General features: G+C 41.8%; 1 long non-coding RNA gene across 5 annotated transcripts in view; it reads left to right on the forward strand.

The window, feature by feature from the left end:
• Window positions 1-22571, forward strand: part of LOC102130691 (uncharacterized) — a 217814-nt gene that overhangs the window by 38709 nt on the left and 156534 nt on the right. The window contains exon 2 of one of the 5 annotated variants that reach the window (XR_012417512.1): window positions 13164-13252. The exons of 3 other annotated variants lie outside the window; for them this stretch is intronic. This is a non-coding gene — a long non-coding RNA (uncharacterized lncRNA). The remainder of the gene's footprint in view (window positions 1-13163; window positions 13253-22571) is intronic. One more of the 5 variants, XR_012417516.1, reaches the window with a different exon arrangement.

The following is a 22571-nucleotide window of genomic DNA, read 5'->3' on the forward strand; positions in this document are numbered from 1 at the left end:
TCTCTAAACATATAAGGCATGATAGATGTTCCCCATAACTGGATGATATTCCTCCCGTCCTATCCTCCTGCCCTAGCCTGAAGGCTTGTGTTTAGGAAGTTTGTTATTACTGCAGCCTGTATGACTTACTTTCTGGTGATAAATCTTGTGTGTGAATTGTGGGAACGGCTGGCATCCAAAGTAAATAGCGACTGTTGTGGTGGAGGCTGGTGGGACGGCCTGGCTGGCTGCACTTCAGCTCCTTGGCTGCTCCTACAGTGGTTGCTGCCCTGGAGCTGACTGCGGCTTCCCCAGGGCTCTGCTGAAAGGGCCTCCCAGCTCTGGGGAGGCTCTGCCCTCTCATCTCCCTCAGCTAGGACCTTGGCAACTCTGCTCTTCCCCCTGGCAATAGGCATCTGGAATGGCTGAACGGTGAATTCCAGGCAGCAAAAAGAGTGCAAGAGTCCAGGGCACTTCCTTCTCTGGAATCTCTCTATCAGCCCAGCACACTCCAGGTTGTGTTTTCTGAGCAGAACAAGGTGATTCTCTGCAATGTACTAGAGAAAAGGAAGGACCAGGATGCACTGCATGCAGCTATCTCAACTCACCTTGCTCCTTTCTTCCTCCGTACCTTTGCTTTGAACATTTTCTCTGCCTGGAATGCCTTACCTTATTCTCTGTCTTTCTCCTGGTGAAATCCCTACTTATCCTCTAAGGCTCAATGAAAACACTGTCTCTTCTGGGAAGCCACTCCCTCTCCCTCAAACCCTTTTCTCCCACAGCTTTTTGTTCCTAGCTCTGTTGTAATACTTACCATATTGTATTCTAGTGAGTTGTCTGCCTGCCTGAGTGCAATAACTTTTTTTTTTTTCTTCTCTAACTCTTTGGCCCTAGGATCTAGGATGGTGCCTGACACATATCCATGATAATGATGATCATAATAACAATTATTATTCATTATATGCTTAGCAGTCACAAGGCACAGTGCTAAGAGCTCCATAACATTTAATCTCCACCACAATTCTAAGGGTAGCTATTACTGTTATCCTAGTTTTTGGATGAAGTGGCGGGTTTAGGGAGGTTCTGCAACTTGCTTAAAGTCCCGTATCTTTTAAAGGGTGGAGCTAAGTTTTGAACCCAGGTTTGTGCAGCAAAAAGGTCAGTGTTTTAACTTTTTTTGGTTAGGTTTTGATAGGTTTTTTGATAGGTTTTGATACCTATCACTGTTTTAATAGGTGGTTTTTGAATGCATGAATGAATGAATGATTCTAGAGGTGCCCAAGTACTCCCTCGATTCCCATCTGAGTGCTACATCTAGGGCGGGGGCTATTTTATTCCTCAGGCACTGGACTGCATCATGGTACCTTTGGCCCAGGCTCCTCACTTGATGGTGTCTTGCCTTTCCTTTTGGTGGGCAAGGAGATCAAAAGGCTCTAATGATGGGAGATGCTCCTGATCTGCTTATAAATATACTGATCCCAATGTCAAGCCAGCATCCCATTCATGGTCACAGCTCATGGTCTATCATCAAACTCTGTGACTGGTGGTATGAACAGGCTGGTTTGCATTTTCCCCAGAGCATTAACAGCCCATAATCTCTCCTTCCTCTGCCTTCCCTCTGTGTTTATACAGTGTAGGGCTTGGAAGGGTTGGGGACAGGGAATGTGTGGGGAGCTATGTGTGCTCCTTTCTCTCTTTCCCTATCACAGACAAGGGAGGGCAACTGGCATTATGCATTGATGTCACTGAAGGACAGAGACAAATTGCAAAAGTATATGCCTGCAAGGAAGTAAGCAAGTAGTTGCCACTAATGGTATTTGTCTGGTTTCTCCTAGCACCTGGCATATGACTGATGCTCAATTAATATTTATATGTTGAAAAAAATTACACCACATTCACAAATGCCTTACATTTCTGTCGCACCTTATGAACTCTTTACAGCTCTGTGGTAGCTATTGTTTCTACTGATTCTTGTATACATGTTAAGGAGGAGGATATTAAAGCTCAGAAGGGTTTGATGACTTGGTGAAGATTACCAGACTTATCAGAGGCAATGTCAAGCACAAAGCCAACACCTGTGACTTTGAATTCTAAAGGAGTGAAGAATGTGCAATCTCAAAATATGCCAAATTGGTATATTGATTATTTTGAGTTACAAACATTGAAGAAATTGTAGTTTCAGAAAGGGCCAGTTGTCCTGTCTTCCCCTGCATGCAGCAAGCCATAAAACTTCCTCTTGGAGGGGGACCTCCCTGTACTAGGGCAAGAAAATAGTCCTTATTACCAGAGACTGGGAAGTTAAGGTTGCAGTGGACCTAAATAAATATTTACCAAAGTAACCCCTATCATCCACTAGTTTTATGTCCCCTCATATGGCTTCTATGACTCCCTTAAAATTTACTGCCCCTAGCCAGATCCCCTTTACCTTGTCATTTCTTCTCAAATTCATTGTTCTTTGTCTAAAAAGTATAAAGACATCTTGCTTTGGGCACTTCTTTGGATTTCACTCTCTTGTGAAGATCCCATGTGCACAATAGTTGCATCTGACGGCACTGACTTAATCATACCCTGAGAATGACCCTATACGGCAGGTGTACCTGCCAGCAATGACTTAAGAAATGAAGGTTGCCACATGGAGGTTTTTGCGGGGAGGGTGCTAAGTGAAGGTGCTATATAAACTACATGCTTTCAAGCAGTTACAGTTTCCTGTTCAGTCTTCCACCACTGGATTATTCCTATATGTAATTTCTCCCTAATAAAACTCCGTGTCTTGTTTGTTGGCTCTGGATCTCTTGTTTGGTCTCTCAAACATGGTGCCATTCCTGTTGGAGTCAATAGGGGTCTGGCATGACACCTACTTTCATTAAAACTAATACAATTAGTATGTTTTTATCTTGTTAATCTGCCTGGTGTCCATTTGGTTTCTAGTTCTAGCCAAAGATACCACATTGCTTAAGGGTGTTGGGGGTGCTCGCTGACTCTCCTACAATCCCGTGCTCATAAAACAATTAAACAGAAATCTCAGATATTCAATACCTAAATGTTTATCTTAAAGCAAATTCTACTTATATGGTTTCATTCTTTGCTTGACTGGTAACCTATCCTATTTCACTCTATTTTTTTAAATCTCTTTTCTCTCATTTTCTGTATTAAAACCATTCACAGTAACTTGTATAGCCCCTCATTTGGAAGAGAACATGGACTTTTTCTTTTTCAAATCATTTTAAATCAACAGCTCCTCAGTGAGTGCCTCCTAACTTAAGATTAAGGCATGACCCCTGCCTTCATGGTGCTTACTTTACATGGCTGTAGGGACAGACAGGAACCCCAGGGCATATGAGATTGCAGATACTCCCAACAGAGATTTTGATGAGCACGTCAGAGCATCAGTTGCTTCCAAGCTAGTGTAAGGATGAGTAGAAATTATTTTTAGACACTCCTTAGGCAGAGATGGGAAAATAATTTTAGTTTAAAAGAATAGCAGTGGCAAAGGTGGGGAGGCATGGCCTGTTTAGGGCTGGATGAGTAGTCCCGGGAGGGGATACAAGGAGAGAAATGAGGCTGAAAAGGTGAGCTGGTATCATATTGTGGAGGCTCTTGGATTCCCTAAGGTGTTGCATTTTTTTTCAGTAGACAGTAAGGAGCCATCAGTGGTTTGTACGGAGGGCAATGTGAGCTCAGCTACAGAGGAGAAACCAATGAGCAGCCATATCAGTGACCTAGGAGAGGCTCAGGGATTCATCCCTTATCTCCCAATTCCCTACTGAGGGTGAGGCACCATGCTGGGCTGGGGTTTTGAGATGAGCATGAGCAGCACAGAGCCAGGCCTGCAGGCACTGGCAATCAGGTGAGCAGGCCATGTATAGCTGTAAGTCACCATCATAAATGTCTCTATCTAGTTCAACGAGTGAACAAAGAAAGGGGCGTATAGGGTCCCTGGTGAAGGTGGACATCAGGAAAGCTTTCTGGTGGAGATGATGCTTGAGCTGAAATTATTTACAGGGCAAGGAAGGTGACGAAAGGGAAAGAGGAGGGAGAAGGCATTCGCGGAAGCAGAGCATCAGCAGCGTGACCAGTTAGCCGAACCTGCTCTGTGTGTGTGTGTGTGTGTGTGTGTGTGTGTGTGTGTGTGTGTGTTTAATACAATTGTTTTGCTTATTTAAGTAATATGTGTTGAATAAAATGTGTCAAATAGAGAAAAACTAAAAGAATAAATCTATAATCCCACTACTTGGAGATAATCATTTAAAAAATTCGGTGAATATCTTTCCGTTTTTATGTGAGTGTGTATGTGTTTGAATAAGAATAAATGTGTGTGTGTGTGTATATATATATATATATATATATATAAAATGTATCAATGAGTAGAAAATATGTGTATGTGTTAATATAGATTCATCTTCTCTTTGTATTGAATGTTCTGCTTCATCAGCTATAGGGTAAAATAAGGTTACATTTCTTTAATATTCAAATAATACTGACTTTGAACATCCACCAGTTCAGCCTGACAGGAAGTCTAGTCTTCCCTGGAGGGTCTCAAGTAATCTCTAAGAACGTGTAAGAAACTGCTACTTATTCCTCAGCCTGTCCTAATAGTGGCTGTTCCCATCTGCCCACTGACAATATGTCTAAGGTTTAAGTAGGAAAGGGAAATATGGGTAGAGTAGTCTTTCCAGCTAGAGTGAAAACGCCTCCCGGGTCAGGAACCATGTCTTTCCTGTCCACTGCTGTACCCCCAGTGCTTCAGATAAATACCCACCACATAGTAGATATTCAATAAATACACTGAATGAATGAATGGATTCAAACCTCCACTTGTTCAGGCCATGAACATTTACTGAAGATTTTTGATGTGCTGAGTTCTGTGCTGGGGATTAGAAGTGTACATGTAAACAAAATAAAACTTTCATCTTTGATGGGCATAAAGATAAGCATTTAAAAAAAACAAACTCAGCTTCCATGGGAGTCAGTGAGATTCCTAGCATCTGAGGTGTTCAAGCAGACAACAAAGACTACCGACCAAGGCTGTAGAAGGGATTCTTGCTTGGGAGAAATGCTGGACTAAATGACCATTAATGACCCCTCCAAATGTAAATTCCTGTGATTGAACGAATTTGAGCTAATTGTTCCTAACTTATTAGTCATAACCAAACAGATCACAGGAGGACCCCAAAGGAAATAAAATTACAAATGAAAAACAAATGTTCTGATGGGATCCAAATATTTGTTGATAACAAATGAGATTTCTTGAGAAGCCTGCAGGATGTTGCTCTCAATAGGAGACATAATTTTTTAAATAGTAGAAATTAGAGAAGTAATACATTTCAGAATGTGTTTAAACATATTTTCTTTAATTCAATCCATTTATTATATTCAAAACTCATATTCACAAGCAAAAATAACTAAGAACTGATTAAGACAACTAAAACAAGCTTTTGATAGGTCTTTTCTGAGGAAGCCCAAAGGTCTCAATTTTGATCACTGTTTGGAAAATCTGAGCACAACACTTTAAGACAAAAATTTCCGTATGTTGGTCTTATTAGAATTCAAAATTCATTCATTTATTCCTTCATTCAAGAAATACATAGTGGGGAGATAAAAGAAAGCCATAGTGAAAATCCACTAAGTGTAATATACTGTAGATTTTGCAATATGAATAATTCTAAAAGGTAAATGAGATCATCTATCACACATTTAAACAGTCTTTTAAAAAATTGATTTTATTACAAAGTAATAGTCATCCATTAAATTAAAAACTTAAAAAATGGTAATAGTAAAAAGAATACCCGTAATTATATCATTTAATAAATACCTACTGTTCATGTTTTTGTGATTTCCTTTTAGTGTTTCTATGCATGTAATTTTTATATTATTGTGATACTGCTGTGGGAACTATTTTGAGCTGAACATACGGTTGTGGCCATTAGCCTTATTAGCACACCTAGTTCCTACTATCACTAAATAACTATTTGGCCACTATTTGTTTAATGACCAACTACCCTGTTAGACTCTAAACACTGCCTAGTTCACAGCAATATCTCTAGTGCATGGTTTATTGCCTGCTGCAGGCTTGGTTCTTAGTAGACATAACTGCAGTAAGTGAATGAATGACTCATTTACTGGGAAAGGTGGTTTGGGGATAGTTCATCTATCTATCCATCCATCTATCCACCCACCCATCCACCTACCCAACCATCCATCCATCCATCCATCCATCCATCCATCCATCCATCCATCCATCTATCCATCCATCCACTTCTTCATTCATCTATCATCAGATATCTTAGGGAATATTTGCCATGTAGTAAGCACTGTGCCTTGCACCAAAGACACAGGGTAAAGCAGTGATGACGCTGCTCTGGATGGAAAAGCTCGCTCTCTGGGTGGGGAAGGAGTGAGACCCTCCACTGAGGTCTTCAAATACCTCTTCTGCAGATCTCTTGCCCAGCATTTACAGCCCTAGAACTGTAAAAACTGGTCCTTTTATTAGGGCATTGTTTTTGTAAATTGCAAATATGCTTCAGGGTGGGCTTTCCAGTCATTAACAACTTAGAGTGAACTAGTTTCTCAGATTTAGGAGGGGAGGGAGAGAAAGCAGGCCATATGGCTATGGAAATGACACTCTCAAGTAATTGGTTTTTCCCTTTTCTACAGTAGGAGGCCCTGGGTCATGGGAAGGCAGCAATGTAGCAGAAACATGCCCAATTGGCTTGAGTCTGTCACCACCTAGCTGTGCCATGACAGGCAGCTTGGCCAAATCTGAGCCTCAGGCTCCTTACCTTCCTGGAAGGTGATGCAGAACAAATGCTGCTCTAGACATGAAAGGCTCCTGTGAATCACATGACTACATGCTCTACCCCTTTCCAGGGAAGGGGTGAGTTTTTCAGACCTGACAGCCATGCACACACCTGCTGCTCTGCAGATGGCCCCTTCTGTGCAGCTTCCTTTTTAGAGGAAAGCCCTTCAAGCTTCTTGTATCAGGTGCCACACAGACATTAGTTGCATCTTCATTGTCCTCTCCTGTGAAGGCAGAGCCTGGTGCTGAGTCCCGAGCATTCCCAGGTAGGAGGGAGGCTGTGCAGGAGAGAAGTCAGACCTGGGGAAAGAGGCAAGGCATGAACCAAACTCTCCTTTATTGGCAAAAGCTCCCCTAGGCCAGCCCTCCTGGTGCTCCACAGCTCCAGGGTGCACCACAGAGCTGCACCCCAGTGCCAGCTTGTCCTGGCCCTTGGGAGCACAAACCTCCTGGGAAGGGCCCTCAGAGGACTGAGAGGCTCTGTCCTATCCAGCAGGGCCTTCTTCTAGGCCACATCTTTGTCACATGAGCTTGAGGACAAGGAAACTCTTTCCCTGACCTGGAGGTGAGTGCATCAAAACCAGGCCTACATTTGGGGCATCCCCAATGTGGATCACATTCTCCTTGTAATTCTCACAGCACCTCATGGTCGGGTCTCTGAGAAGGAAACTCTCTGACCTCAGGGAAGAGGGAGGGAGAAAGGAGAGGTGACCTTCCTATGCTGTGTTCCCAAAGAAAGCATGCATCGCAGTCCATTAGTTTTACCCTTTAGCTGGGCTACTGTCTTTGAAAAAATGGCATACATATATATGTGTGTGTGTGTGTGTATGTGCGTGTATGTATATATATAGTGTGTGTCTGTGTATATATATAATGACAAATGAGAGTTGGGATTGTTGAGAAATGAGTTCTGATTGTTGAATATAAATCTGAACTCAAGGAAATAACCACTATTAAAAGAACTTTAAACAAATAAAATTCAGCAGAGTCTAATTGAGCAAAGAAGAATTCATGAATTGGGCATCCCTAGAACCAGGACAGATGTAGTGAGGCTCCAGGGGCTGCCACACAGCTGGACATTTACAGACAGAAAAAGGGAAGTCAAATATAGAAAGTGGAAGAAGGGGAAAGTGAGGGACAGTGCTAGCCCTATGGTTAAAGCTGGAGTTTGGCTTATTTGAACTTGGTTTGAACGTGGGTTGTCTGTGGTTGACCTAGGTTCAGCTGCTGTGATTGGCTGAGATTGGGCCACTTGTTACAAGAGTAAGTTACAGTCTGATTACACATCAAGTTAGGTTACAGCTCACTATGTATGGAGAAACCGTTAGGCCAAACTTAAGATATGTATGGAGACAGCATTAGGTCCAGCTTAATTCAAATCAACTCTGCTCATTTCTGTAAAAGCTTTTTACAGGAAAAAAAAAAGCTTTCAATGTTAATTTTACCCGGTATTTTGAAAAGAGAAAGTGGTTGATCGTTGATCTTCAGATTAAGATTAGAAGCAAGTAGGCAAAGTGTTACTACACTTTTGATAAGGAGGAGACAGGGGCTGCATGAAAGCCATAGGACCTCCCCATGGGAACACCTCAATCCTCTGCTCCCTGCTCAATGTGAGGGCCGTGGTAAATTGCCTCAGGTCTGAGCATAGCACAGTCCCTGATATACAGTGTGTTCTTCATAAATGCCAGCCAACCAGGCCCTTCACATTTATGTAACCATGTGTAGGTGTCCTGTACTTTTACTTTGTAATATTAATGACAACCTCTAATGATATATTTATTAATCATCTCATGTCAGTCCCTGGCACACCCACTATATGACAGCAGGGATTGAGTCGGTCTTGTTCACCACCTGCATGCCTAGCAAAGTGCCTGGCAGACTGGAGGCACCTGCCAAACAAGTGCAAGTTTGGGGAATGAAAAGCTGGCCCTATCATAGCAATTCTGCACTATCATGACACTTGGCCATGAACTTTGCTGCCTCCGTTACCTAATGAATCTAATGGGAATAACAATCTATCCTCTCTCAAGGACCAGTTCTCTCTAAGTTGGGAAACGCCATTGCTCAGAAAATGCGGTTCTTCCCGTAGAGGCTTCAAACTGCTGTGGACTGGGAGCACTCTTCAAGGTGCTCTCTCATGCCATGGCCAATTTGTGCTCTTTTCCATGAATTAGAAGCAGGATGTTACTTTGGACAATATCCAATAAAATTGTTCGTTTGATTATTGATGATTTGTCTGAAATACTTTGTTGAGCTCTTTTGTTGCCACACACTGAATCAGGCACTTGGGGCCCACTCAGACACTGCTCTGTGTGGTAACAAGAGCAGGGGGTGCATGGGCCATGGGAGGCAGTCCAGGTGCTCAGGGAGACGCCGTCCGATCTCCAGTGAATCTTGAAGGGCAGTCACAAATTAGCCAGCAAAAGACGACGTTCTCGTTGGAAAGGTCAGGATGATGAAAGCCTGCAGGGCGTGAGAACTCCCAGCATGTGTAGGATCCATCTCTGCATGTTTTCTCACGGTGTGTATGGTTTAATGATTACTATTTCTTCCTGATCAGAGCAATGGTTAGGTGACTTCTGTTCCAGGTGGGAATGGGCTTTCTGTGCCCAGTTGGGAGCTTTCTCACCTTAGAGTATCTGCAAAGGCTGTCACCCAGTATGTTTCTGAGAAACCACGCTCCTGACAGCTGACACCAGTGTGGGGATGAGAAGGCATCCTGTTTCCCGCTACTTCCTGTAACAGGGATCCCAAGAGAGCACTGTGACTTATGATTCACTTCAGGGTCTTTCCATTTTTTGGAAATGGAAAGACCTCTTGCCAAGGCCCTGCCAACAGAGGTGGGAACAGGCGTGGGTGCCCATGATCTGGGAGAGGTAAATAGGCTGAACTTTGGGGTCACCCAGAATCTCTAATTGAAAGGGGTTGAAATGAGCAGGTTGCCGGCCTCCTACAGATATTGGTGTCTGAAACCTCCATAGAAAAGTCTGGTTGGGTGCACATTTGCCCCCAGCTGGCTGTGGAGGAATAAGGTCTTAGCGAGTTGGGGCTGGTTTATCCTTAGGGTGGACTACTGGGCAGCAGGCATGGAGAGGCACACCCCAGTTTAGCCTGTTCCTCAGTACAGCAGCCTGCCTTGTTTTCCCTTGTTTTCCCTCAATGCTTATGTTGACATTGATTCTCCTTGCAAAGTGATGTGTAGGCAGAGCTTCATTTACAGATGATTATCAGTAAGTCCTGGGTTTCCATGAGATCATTTTGCTTTCTCCTGGGAGGTAAAGCCTCCTTCCTAACTCAGGCTGTCTCAGGGTTTTGCAGCCCTTTGTCACAACGAACTCATTGGTGGCTATTTCCTTACGAAGGCTTCTGATAGGTTCACATGCCAGAGTTTCCAACCTTCACCAGCAGCTCAGATTTATGCCCCAGTGAACGAATGTACTCAGTACTAGTTCCTTCCTATCAGCTTAGGAAAGTGTGTAGTTCAAGGATTTAAATCATTTAAACAAACCTAATTGGGAAATGTAGACACTTAAACTTTCTACCTGATGACCGCTTTGGTCCAGCCTAGCCACCTCAGGATTTATGATGCAGTGAGTATTACTCTGTTATTTTATCTCATCTTTTCACGTTTCCTTTTTTCTTCTTAACCGAGACCACAAATTAGAAAGAACTTTCAGATTCACTCCCTGCATTATATGCTTGAGCACACAGGCCTAGGGACATTGATTGCCATACTTGAGATCATGCAGCTATTAAGGGGAGGGGATGAGCCAAGGACCCAGGCTCTCTGATGCCCAGCTCAGGGCTCAATCCACACTGGCTCCATCTTTACATCTAGCCCTGGGTGTTCTTTTTTTTTAGAATTTATTTTTTATGTTTTTCGAGTCTCGCTCTGTCTCCCAGGCTGGAGTGCAATGGTGCAATCTCAACTCACTGCAACCTCTGCCTCCAGGGTTCAAGCAATTCTCCTGCCTCAGCCTCCTGAATAGCTGGGCCTACAGATATGCACCACCACACCTGGCTAATTTTTGTACTTTTAGTAGAGACAGGGTTTTGCCATGTTGGCCAGCCTGCTCTCGTACTCCTGACCTCAGGTGATCAACCCATGTTGGCCTCACAAAGTGCTGCTCTTACAGGCATGAGCCACTGTGCCCGGCCTGGCCTTGGATGATTTACTGCATCCGTTTTCCCAACCATTCATGGCTTTGTAACTAGAGCACAGTGTTCTTTCCGTAGAAGGTACTTGAGGAAAGTGTTGCCTAACTTTTTATTTGCTTGGGGTTGCAATGTCAGCTTGCGGGAAATGCACTAGAAATGCGTAGGGAAACTCTGCTTAGCACCCTCCAGGACTCTCTCATTTGGTTTTCAAGGACTGATGTAGTGATGTCATTCATTCTTGAACAGAAAGAACTAGCCAAGCTTGTTTTCAGAGTCTAGCACACCACTTTGAATAGAGGCTAGAATTCTCTTGCTAACCATCACGCTATGTACAAAGCATAGCCAATAACTTGCTGAATTTCTGCATCTCTTAGTCTTTAATGGAAAGGCATCTTCTCCAACCTAGGGAATAAAGTATAGGCTTTGTAATTTCATGTAAGGAAAACCCAATACTAGCTATTCTTTCTGGCATGTTTACTATGTGCCACATAGGTGGTGCCTCTATTATGCTGTACAAATGTTAATTCATTCAATCCTTGGCCCTAACTGGTAAAATGTATATTATTCTGAATTTTATAAATGAAAAGAGTGGGGCTCAGTTGCTTTTCCAAAGTCGCACAGCTAGAAAGTGGCAAAGTGTGGAGTCAAATTGACTATGAGTCCTGCAGACCAGAAAAGGTGACACTTTGCCTTTGAAGACACAACAAGAGGGCTTTCCTGGATGTCTGCCAGAAACTGCTGTCTTCTGGCAGGTTCTGGGCCTCTGTTCTCCATGTTCAGACTCCTAAAGAGAACATTTGTTTATTTCTGTCTTCTTCTGGTCCCACTTTTACATCCTATCCCCATGAGAGGGTAAAAAAGCAGAGGAGGCCCATCCACCTCCACTTCTCCTCTTGATGTTTGCACCAGCGGCCACAGAGATGGGGACAGACCGGACTCTGGTGCCATGGACTGGCACGTGGTCTCAAGTTTCTGGCCCTGGAGTTGGAATACAGTGCCACTTGCTCTGTAGGAGATCAGAGGAATGCTATTTACAAACATTGAGTATCTGAACTTATTTCAGTGGATTTGAGAAAATCACTCTCCATGGGAATAAAAGTTATCGAGAAAGAATTTTTAAATACTCTATATATACATAGGTCGAATTTATTATTTCCAAATACAACAAATATAATTATCCTCTCCCATGATCTTAAACAGATGTATTCCAGAAACATTTTGTCTGTGTCTTTAAAGGACTGCTTTGCTTTTTCTGATATTAGGTCAATAGAGAAATGTACCACCCTGCTGGTAAAAGCCAGTTTTTGAGCAATATCTGCATAACTGTTAGGTGTATTATCATTATTTTTTGTCTAACTTTCATCCTGCACTCCTCAGCAGAACTGAAGATACTCCCTGTTCCAAGGAAACTCATAATCTAATGATGCCAATGGAAAGTCACCGGTTATTGTTGTGGGCCTTTTGCAAATACCCTCCAAAAAAAGCTTAATGTGAGTTTTAATCCAGATAAATAAACCTATTAAGAAGGAAAAGGAGAAGGAATAAGTGGCATGAAGATTTACTACTCTTGGAGTTTGATTTCTTCTCTGTAAGGAAGAGTTGTTCCCCATTGCTTCAATCACAAAAAACCATTAAACATGGTCCAAGAAGCGGGGAAAAATCATGGTAGAAGATCACTTTATAAGGGACAATAAGTACTTGAAAATTAGCAAACATTCCTTTAAATTTGGGAACTCTTTAAGTGCTCAGGGTGAATACATGAGAGGTAGTAAAGAGTGAAATGTGCAAACTCCTTTTTACAGTCAATCTGGCAGCAGAATTCTCAGTGTGTCAAGGAAGTAAGCAAATGTTAGAGAGGCAAACAGATTCCAGATTAACTTACCTAGAAGAGTCTCCAAAAGCAGCTGGGAAGCAGAAGAATGCAGCTCCTTTCTTGCCATCTGTATTGACTGGAAATCCCCTGGTCTAGTGGTTCCATTGGCATGGGGGCATCACCCTCCTTCCCCCAAACCCTTCAGAATTTCCAAGGAAGCAAGCTCAATTAAGACTCATTGTGTCCCCCAGGGTCCTTTTTGCCACATGGAAGAAGAGAGAATATGTCTTATCTTGATGATTTTCTTCTAATCAATTTGAGTGTCAACAGCTAAATTTGAAAAATAGAATGCAAAGTGAAGACTAGATTTATCATTGTTAAGCTAGGAAACCAAGAGTCTGCATTTCTGTATTCTAGGGTGAAAATGGGAATTCACCTGTGGAACTCACTGGCCATTGTGGAAGAAACAGTAAGATGACCCTCCCTTCATTGTCCTGGCCAATATGGTATCAGATCACTTTGTGTTTCCACTTCAGAACTTTGTGGGTGGCTTTTGTTCACTGCTGTATCCCCAGCACCTAGAGCAGTGACTCATGCAAAATAGAGTTTCCATAAGTGTTTGTGGGAATGAATGAATGTTTGATCAAAAGAGGTAATTCTCTCTTGCTGCCAAGATGAATGTGGGGTCTGAGAAATGTGTTCCTAGAATCCTGCATTGGAGCTTGAAACTCAATTGGAGCTTTCCTATGGAAGCAATGTTATATAAAGTGATTGGGAGTTATTGAAATAATGCTCTTGGCACCATGACTGCTGTAGGCACTTGTGGCTTGGCCTGATGCCTTTGTTACAGTCTATGTCACTGTTTCCATGGGAAAATACATTCTGGGTCCCAGGACTTGGCCTATAAGTGACTTTGAAAATACAAACCAGTCTTAGTTGAGACCTGCCTGAAACTTTGGTTTGACTGTGGCTGTCTTGGAATGTGTCCAAAATAAGACATTGCTAGGAAACCTGAGTGGCCTTTGTTCTTGTGGCTGGTTCCTACCAGGAAGGGTGGTGTTGTGTCAGGAATGTAGACTTGAAGTCTGTGGATCATACCATGCTAGCTATGACCTTTCCTTAAGTGGCCTAAAAAGACTAGAGGATTTTTAATGGACTGGGGAAAGGTCCTTCCAGGTATGTTAATATCTCAAACAATTTAGCTACATAGAATGTGGCCCAGAAACATCACAGTGGGTCACCAGCAACCATGATGTTCAGTGAGGTTCAGAGACAATCAGGGTATTACCCCAGAAGATCATAATGTTGGGCATAATATTTGTGGTATAATTGTTGTTTAATCAGCTCTGGGATATGGCTGGGCTATCTTACAGAACAAACAGCCTCACGCACGCTGATGCACATTTGAAGGAATATCCTCCATGTAGACTCATTCAGACATCCCAACCTGCTTTTCTGCAGATTGGGGTTGGTGTAAGCAGCCAGCAGTCTCAGATAGCATCGGTGTCGAGGCCATGGATATCCAGGAAGTAGCCTGGCACCTTATTCATTGGCAGGAAGACCATGGGGCCTCAAGGGAAGGTGGAAAGTCTAAGCCTCTCTGGTCATAAGATAGGGTCACCTGGTGATGGAAGGGCTGCTATTGGTCTTGAGAGGGTTCCTGACTGACCACACAGATGTACTTGCTGGGGCATGAAGAGGTGTCTCTGCCGTGAGGCTGGTGGGTCTTGGGAGGGGACAGGGACAGAGTTGGAAACAGAAATCTAACACAAAGGTGGGAGAGTGATTTTAAGTTGTTGGAGGAGTTAAGAGATTCTAGCCAGGGTGTGGGGAATGAGGTAGGGGTGAAGGACAGCACTGACCTCTTGAATAAGGGCAGTATCAGTAGACTCTGTGTCACTGTGTCTGCATCAGGGGCCCCTCTGGCAGTGAACGAGGCTAATACAGCATGTTTCTGCTCAGGCTTGTTAATGCCTTTCATTGCTTTCTCTCTGCCCACACCCGAGGCTGCTGGTGTTAGCCTCATTTTCAGTAGGCTCTACTCAACTGTGGCAATGATGGGCACCTGTAGTACCAAGCTCATATCTCACTAGATTTGCTATGAAAGAGGACCAAGGAAAGTTCCAAGGCTGATGCTTTGCAGCCCAGAATGGATCATGGCTATTACCTTGATTGGCCAGGTCTGGGGTGGGTAACTACTCTCAAGCCCTTGGACTGAGACTGGGGGAAATGTGGTTCCCCAAGAAAAACTGAGTTCCTATTATCTAAAGAAGACATGAATATTCAGCAGAAAAACACCACATTTCCACACTTTTAAACTCTGAAATATGTGACTGGGTATAAGTCAAAGCCAGAAATTAAATGAGGGAATGGTTCTCTAAGGCCTTCATGTAGCTGCTAATGTTCCTGGAAAGTGAAGGGGTTTTCCCTGATTTGTTCTATGACATATCTTAAGTAAAGTATGCTCAAGTTCTTGTCCTGGAAAATCATCACATGATTAACAAACGCATAGACTGGAAAATTGGGGAAGGGCAGGAGGAAGACTAAGAGAGAACTCTTGTACCCTTTCAACAAATAGGCAGAATCACTTAGCGTGAAGGAGGAAATGGAGCAATAATTGAAACCATGAAGTGGGTATCTTTGTATGTGTGCATGTGGCGAAAAAAAGTGCATCATCTACATTAACATATAGCCAGATGAAAACCCAAGTCATTTCCTTTATCGTAATATTATTAGATAACAGTGACACTTATTATTTCTTCATCACTTTCTAAGTTACGGGTTAATTTAATCTTGCAATCAGATTCTTCATCAGGTAAAGTTCCTCTTATTCTTCAATGATACCTCTTCAAAGAGTCTTTCCAGATTCATGTAGGCAGGGATCTTTTTTTCTCCTTCTTGGTAGCTGCTCACTGCTTTTTGTGCATACCAGTATGGTAGCACTTGTCATGTTGCACTGTGATTTTTTATTGTTCAAAAATCGTCAGGCAAGAGCTACGGGCTTTGAGGCGTATCACTTGACTTCTCTGTAACACAAACTGGGAGAATAACAGTTCATCCCTCTTAGGGACATTACAAGAATTAAATTAAATGAGCTGATGCATGAAAAGCACTTAGCATAATACCTGGCGTATAGTGGGAGCCCAGTAAATATTGGCAGCTAGCATTTTAGTGTTCATCCTCATTAAAATAATAATGATTATAATAATTATCATTGCTATGTCCTCTACTAGGTGGGGAAGTGCTTGAGGGCAGGGACTGTTCTGAGATCATAGTAGGTACTCTATGTGGAAAAAAAGGAGGGAGGAGGGAAATAAAAAATGGAAAAAACAAAGAGGGCAGCAATACCAGGTTTGCCTAGAAGTGACAGCTCTGGGTAACCAGAAACAGCCTCTCCAGCTAGGAAGGATCTCATGACCTTTTGTTTTATAGACAAGGAAATGTAGGGGTCAAGAAAGATTAAGGAGCATGTTTAGGATCACAGCATTGGCAGCAGTGGCCTGGAATCCAGGCTTTCTCCTGGGTTACCCTTCATAGCCCCTGCTTTATTGGCATCTCCACTTCCTTAGTAAATGCCCATGTATACATATGGCTTGATAAACCTTGGTTGATCTGTCTGCCACTGAGAGAATAGGGCATTTCCTATGTATCCCCAGATGGAGACTGAGGAAAACATGGATATTTGATGGGAATGTAATGTATTCATTATCTTTTCACTATCTTTCTTGTAAAACCCAAAAGGCAGCCATTAAAAAACAGTATGATCCTGGTCTTAATCCAGCAGGCTCCAAGCAGCCTCAGCCATTATGAGAGTTACTGACTCTAATTGCAAATTATGAGACAGTTAAATAAATACAGTTTATGTCCTTCTTTAATATAGGCTTGAACCTTCTTTAATATAGGATTGAACTGAACTGTCTACGAGGATTACTACCTTCCTTGGGAAATAGGCAAGAACTGAGCTGACATAGGAGCCAAAACAGGGTCTCTGGAACTCATACTGACAGGAATATCAGAAAGGAAACCCATTCCTGTGTTTGACTGGATGGGGCTCCTCAGAAGTGAGAGAAAATTAATAGTGAGATTGACAGAGTGCTTGAAAGGGGAGGTGAGAATGAACTAAATGTAAGAAAGCCAGGTTGGGTATAATACTGTCTGTAATTAAATACACTTAATCACAAGCATAATGATCTCATGTGTGTATTATGGGTTACATTATACCCTAGGTACAGTCATTTGCCCAAATTGGGAATTTGCACCCTAGGGTGGAGAGCCAGCATTCTAATTAGGAAGGCTGTAGTCCAGAAGCAGCTACTACAAGAGCTCCCATGACCTTTATCTATGATCAACAGTAGATGCTTTGCTAGCTGGCATATTTAATGTTAGAAATAGGTTTCCATTGATGAAATCCATGGCTTCTTAGCATAATGGATGCTCCAAACAGAATTTCATTCATGAACTTACTAGTGGTAAAGATAAGTGAATTGTCTACAATATTTTAGAGCAGCTTCCTGCTCTTGCTTAAAAATAGTATAAACATCTAGCCAGTCCTGTAGCTCTTAGTGATGCAATCCTGGATCAAGATTTGGATTCAGAAGATACTAGTGTCTTGATGCCAACTCTGCAGATTAATTGAATTCTGTATCCAAAATGTTGTCGTATTTACCTGAAATGATAATGTGCTATCAGGAGCTAAAAAAGCCATGCTTTAACTGTGAAGGGATAAACCCAAGGACAACACGCAAAGTATGTTATTTATCCAACGCTCTCTCACAAATTACTCCAAAATGTAGTGGCTTAAAACAACAATAATAATAATCTCCCATGGTTTCTGTGAGTCGGGAATTTGAGAGCAGTTCTGGCTTGGAGATTTCTCATGAAGTTACAATTACATGTTGGCTGGAGCTGTAACTATCTGAAGGCTTGACTGGGGCTGAAGGACTCACTTCCAAGATAGCTCACTCCATGGTTGACAAGCCGATGCTCCCTGCTGGAGGGAGGCCTTAGTTTTTCTCTATGTTGACTCCTTCATGTGTCCTGGATTTCCTCACAACATGGTGGTTGAGTTCCAGAGGCAGGCATCTGAAAACAGAGAGCCAGGTAGAAGCTGTATCCTTTCTGTGATCTACCCTCAAAAGTTACATAGCATCACTTCTGCCCTACTCCATTGATTATGACAGTCACAATCCCCTGCCTAGATTTGAGAAGAGAGAACACAGACCCTTCCCTTAATGGGAGGAGTGTCAGTTGCCAGTCACCTTTTGTGAAGAGTATGTGCTATGAGATAAATATTTAGATGTGGCAATTTTTGAGAAATACAAGATGCTACAGTAAGTAAGGATGGCAGTGAGAAAAGGTAAGAAAACAAAAACAAAAACAAAACCCACCTAGGGCCTTGATACCATCACTGGGCTACTGAAATAATCAACCATGAAAACATCTACCTCAGAATATCTTGTTTTGTGAGATAGTGCTTTATCTTCATTGTTTTATTTGGGTATTCTATTATTGTAGCTGAAACTATTTTAATGGATATTACTTGGTAGAAAAGCTAGAGCAAAGACCTGGATTCAAATTCTCCCATGGCTCCCTAGATGATATGACTTCAATGAAAGCATTTATCACCATTCATGTATTCAACAAATCTTTATAAATGAACTGTGTGCCAACCAGGTACTGCTTAAGACAGTAAGAATGCAACAGTGATTAAAACCGGCAGAGATCCCTATCCTCATGGAGCTAACAATCGACTATGTGTTCTGTGGGACTGTCTGTGTGTGAGGGAGGTGGTGGTATGGAGTGGCAAGAAACAAACCAGATAAATAATTAAGATGACGTTGAGTGGTGAGGAGTGCTATGGAGGAAGGTAAAGCAGGAAAGGGTGACAGTGTGATTAGGGAGGTCCTCATGCACAAGGTGACATTTGAGTAAGGACTTAAAGGAGACCCAGTGTGTATTAGGAACACTTCCAGTGGGACCTAAGAGAGAGGATAGTAGGAAGTGAGGACAGAGGTTTTGGGGGTGGGAGCAAATTGTATAGTGAAATGGGAAGCTGTTGAGCTTTTGATTAGAGGATTATATAATCTGACTTACTTTTTTTTTCTTTTTTTTAGTTATACTTTAAGTTCTAGGGTACATGTGCACAATGTGCAGGTTTGTTACATATGTATACATGTGCCATGTTGGTTTGCTGCACCCATTAACTCGTCATTTACATTAGGTACTTCTCCTAACGCTATCCCTCCCCCTACCCTCCACCCCATGACAGACCCTGGTGTCTGATGTTCCCCACCAGTGTCCAAGTGATCTCATTGTTCAATTCCCATCTATGAGTGAGAACATGTGGTGTTTGGTTTTCTGTCCTTGTGATAGTTTGCTCAGAATGATGGTTTCCAGCTTCATCCATGTCCCTGCAAAGGACATGAACTTATCCTTTTCTATGGCTGCATAGTATTCTATGGTGTATATGTGCCACATTTTCTTTATCCAGTCTATCACTGATGGACATCTGGGTTGGTTCCAAGTTTTTGCTATTGTGAATAGTGAAACAAAAAGCATACGTGTGCATGTGTCTTTAGAGTAGCATGATTTATGGTCCTTTGGGTATATACAAAGTAGTGGGATCGCTGGGTCAAATGGTATTTCTAGTTCTAGATCCTTGAGGAATCGCCACACTGTCTTCCACAATGGTTGAACTAGTTTACACTCCCACCAATAGTGTAAAAGCGTTCCTATTTCTCCACATCCTCTCTAGCATCTGTTGTTTCCTGACTTTTTAATGATCGCCGTTCTAACTCGTGTGGAATGGTATCTCATTGTGGTTTTGATTTGCATATCTCTGATGACCAGTGATGATGAGCATTTCTTCATGTGTCTGTTGGCTGCAAAAATGTCTTCTTTTGAGAAGTGTCAGTTCATATCCTTTGCCCAATTTTGATGGGGCTTTTTCTTGTAAATTTGTTTAAGTTCTTTGTAGATTCTGGAAATTAGCCCTTTGTCAGATGGGTAGATTGTAAAAATTTTCTCCCATTCTGTAGGTTTCCTGTTCACTCTGATGGTAATTTCTTTTGCTGTGCAGAAACTCTTTAGTTTGATTAGATCCCATTTGTCTATTTTGGCTTTTGTTGCCTTTGTTTTTGGTGTTTTAGTCATGAAGTCCTTGCCCGTGCCTATGTCCTGAATGGTATTGCTTAGGTTTTCTTCTAGGGTTTTTATGGTTTTAGATCTAACATTTAAGTCTTTAATCCATCTTGAATTAATTTTTGTATAAAGTGTAAGGAAGGAATCCAGTTTCAGCTCTCTACATATGGCTAGCCAGTTTTCCCAGCACCATTTATTAAATAGGGAATCCTTTCCCCATTTCTTGTTTTTGTCAGGTTTGTCAAAGATCAGATGATTTTAGATGTGTGGTGTTATTTCTGAGGGCTCTATTCTGTTCCATTGATCTGTATCTCTGTTTTGGTACCAGTACCATGCTGTTCTGGTTACTGTAGCCTTGTAGTGTAGTTTGAAGTCAGGTAGCGTGATGTCTCCAGCTTTGTTCTTTTTGCTTAGGGTTGTCTTGGCAATGCAGGCTATTTTTTGGTTCCATATGAACTTTAAAGTAGTTTTTTCCAATTCTGTGAAGAAAGTCCTTGGTAGCTTGATGGGGATGGCATTGAATCTATAAATTATCTTGGGCAGTATGGCCATTTTCCTGATACTGATTCTTCCTATCCATGAGCATGGAATATTCTTCCATTTGCTTGTGTCCTCTTTTATTTTGTTGAGCAGTGGTTTGTAGTTCTCCTTGAAGAGGTCCTTCACATCCCTTGTAAGTTGGATTCCTAGGTATTTCATTCTCTTTGTAGCAATTGTGAATGGAAGTTCACTCATGATTTGGCTCTCTGTCTATTATTGATGTATAGGAATGCTTGTGATTTTTGCACATTGATTTTGTATTCCGAGACTTTGCTGAAGTTGCTTATCAGCTTAAGGAGATTTTGGGCTGAGACGATGGGGTTTTCTAAATATACAATCATGTCATCTGCAAACATGGACAGTTTGACTTCTTCTTTCCTAATTGAATACCCTTTATTTCTTTCTCCTGCCTGATTCCCCTGGCCAGAACTTCCAACACTATGTTGAATAGGAGTGGTGAGAGAGGGCATTCCTCTCTTGTGCCAGTTTTCAAAGGGAATGCTTCCAGTTTTTGCCCTATCAGTATGATATTGGCTGTGGGTTTGTCATAAATAGCTCTTATGATTTTGAGATACATTCCATCAATACCGAGTTTATTGAGAGTTTTTAGCATGAAGTACTGATGAATTTTGTAGAAGGTCTTTTCTGCATCTATGGAGATTATCATGTGGTTTTTGTCATTGGTTCCGTTTATATGATGGATTACGTTTATTGATTTGCATATGTTGAACTAGCCTTGCATCCCAGGGATGAAGCCAACTTGATCGTGGTGGATAAGCTTTTTGATGTGCTGGAATTGATTTGCCAATATTTTACTGAGGATTTTCGCATCGATATTCATCAGGGATATTGGTCTAAAATCCTCTTTTTTTGTTGTGTCCCTGCCAGGATGATGCTGGCCTCATAAAACAAGTTAGGGAGGATTCCCTCTTTTTCTATTGATTGGAATAGTTTCAAAAGGAATGGTACCAGCTCTTCTTTGTACCTCTGGTAGAATTTGGCTGTAAATCTGTCTGGTTCTGGACTTTTTTTGGTTGGTAGACTATTAATTATTGCCTCAATTTCAGAGCCTGTTATTGGTCTATTCAGAGATTCAACTTCCTGATTTAATCTTGGGAGGGTATATGTGTCCAGGAATTTATCCATTTCTTTAGATTTTCTAGTTTATTCACGTAGAGGTGTTTATAGTATTCTCTGATGGCAGTTTGTATTTCTGTGGGATTGGTGGTGATATCCCCTTTATCATTTTTTATTTCATCCATTTGATTCTTCTCTCTTTTCTTCTTCATTAGTCTTGCTAGCAGTCTATCAATTTTGTTGATCTTTTCAAAAAACCAGCTCCTGGATTCATTGATTTTTTTGAAGGGTTTTTTGTGTTTCTGTCTCCTTCAGTTCTGCTTTGATCTTAGTTATTTCTTGCCTTCTGCTAGCTTTTGAATGTGTTTGCTGTAACTTTTCTAGTTCCTTTAGTTGTGATGTTAGGGTGTCAATTTTAGATCTTGCCTGCTTTCTCTTGTGGGCATTTAGTGCTATAAATTTCCCTCTATACATTCCTTTAATGTGTACCAGAATTTCTGGTATGCTGTGTCTTTATTCTCATTGGTTTTGAAGAACATCTTTATTTCTGCCTTCATTTTGTTATTTACCCAGTATTCATTCAGGAGCAGGTTGTTCAGTTTCCATGTAGTTGAGCAGTTTTGAGTGAGTTTCTTAATCCTGAGTTCTAATTTGATTGCACTGTTGTCTCAGAGATAGTTTGTTGTGATTCTGTTCTTTTACATTGGCTGAGGAGTGCTTTACTTCCAACTATGTGGTCAGTTTTGGAATAAGCACAATGTGATGCTGAGAAGAATGTATATTTTGTTGACTTGGGGTGGAGGGTTCTGTAGATGTCTATTAGGTCCACTTGGTGCAGAGCTGAGTTCAAGTATTGGATATCCTTGTCAATTTTCTGTCTCATTGATCTGTCTAATATTGACAGTGGGGTGTTAAAGTCTCCCATTATTATGATGTGGGAGTCTAAGTCTCTTTGTAGGTCTCTAAGGACTTGCTTTATGAATCTGGGTGATCCCGTATTGGGTGCATATATATTTAGGATAACTAGCTCTTCTTGTTGAATTGATCCCTTTACCGTTATATAATGGC

The sequence above is a fragment of the Macaca fascicularis genome, chromosome 1 (genome assembly GCF_037993035.2).
Source record: "Macaca fascicularis isolate 582-1 chromosome 1, T2T-MFA8v1.1".
NCBI classification, from domain to species: Eukaryota; Metazoa; Chordata; class Mammalia; order Primates; family Cercopithecidae; genus Macaca; species Macaca fascicularis.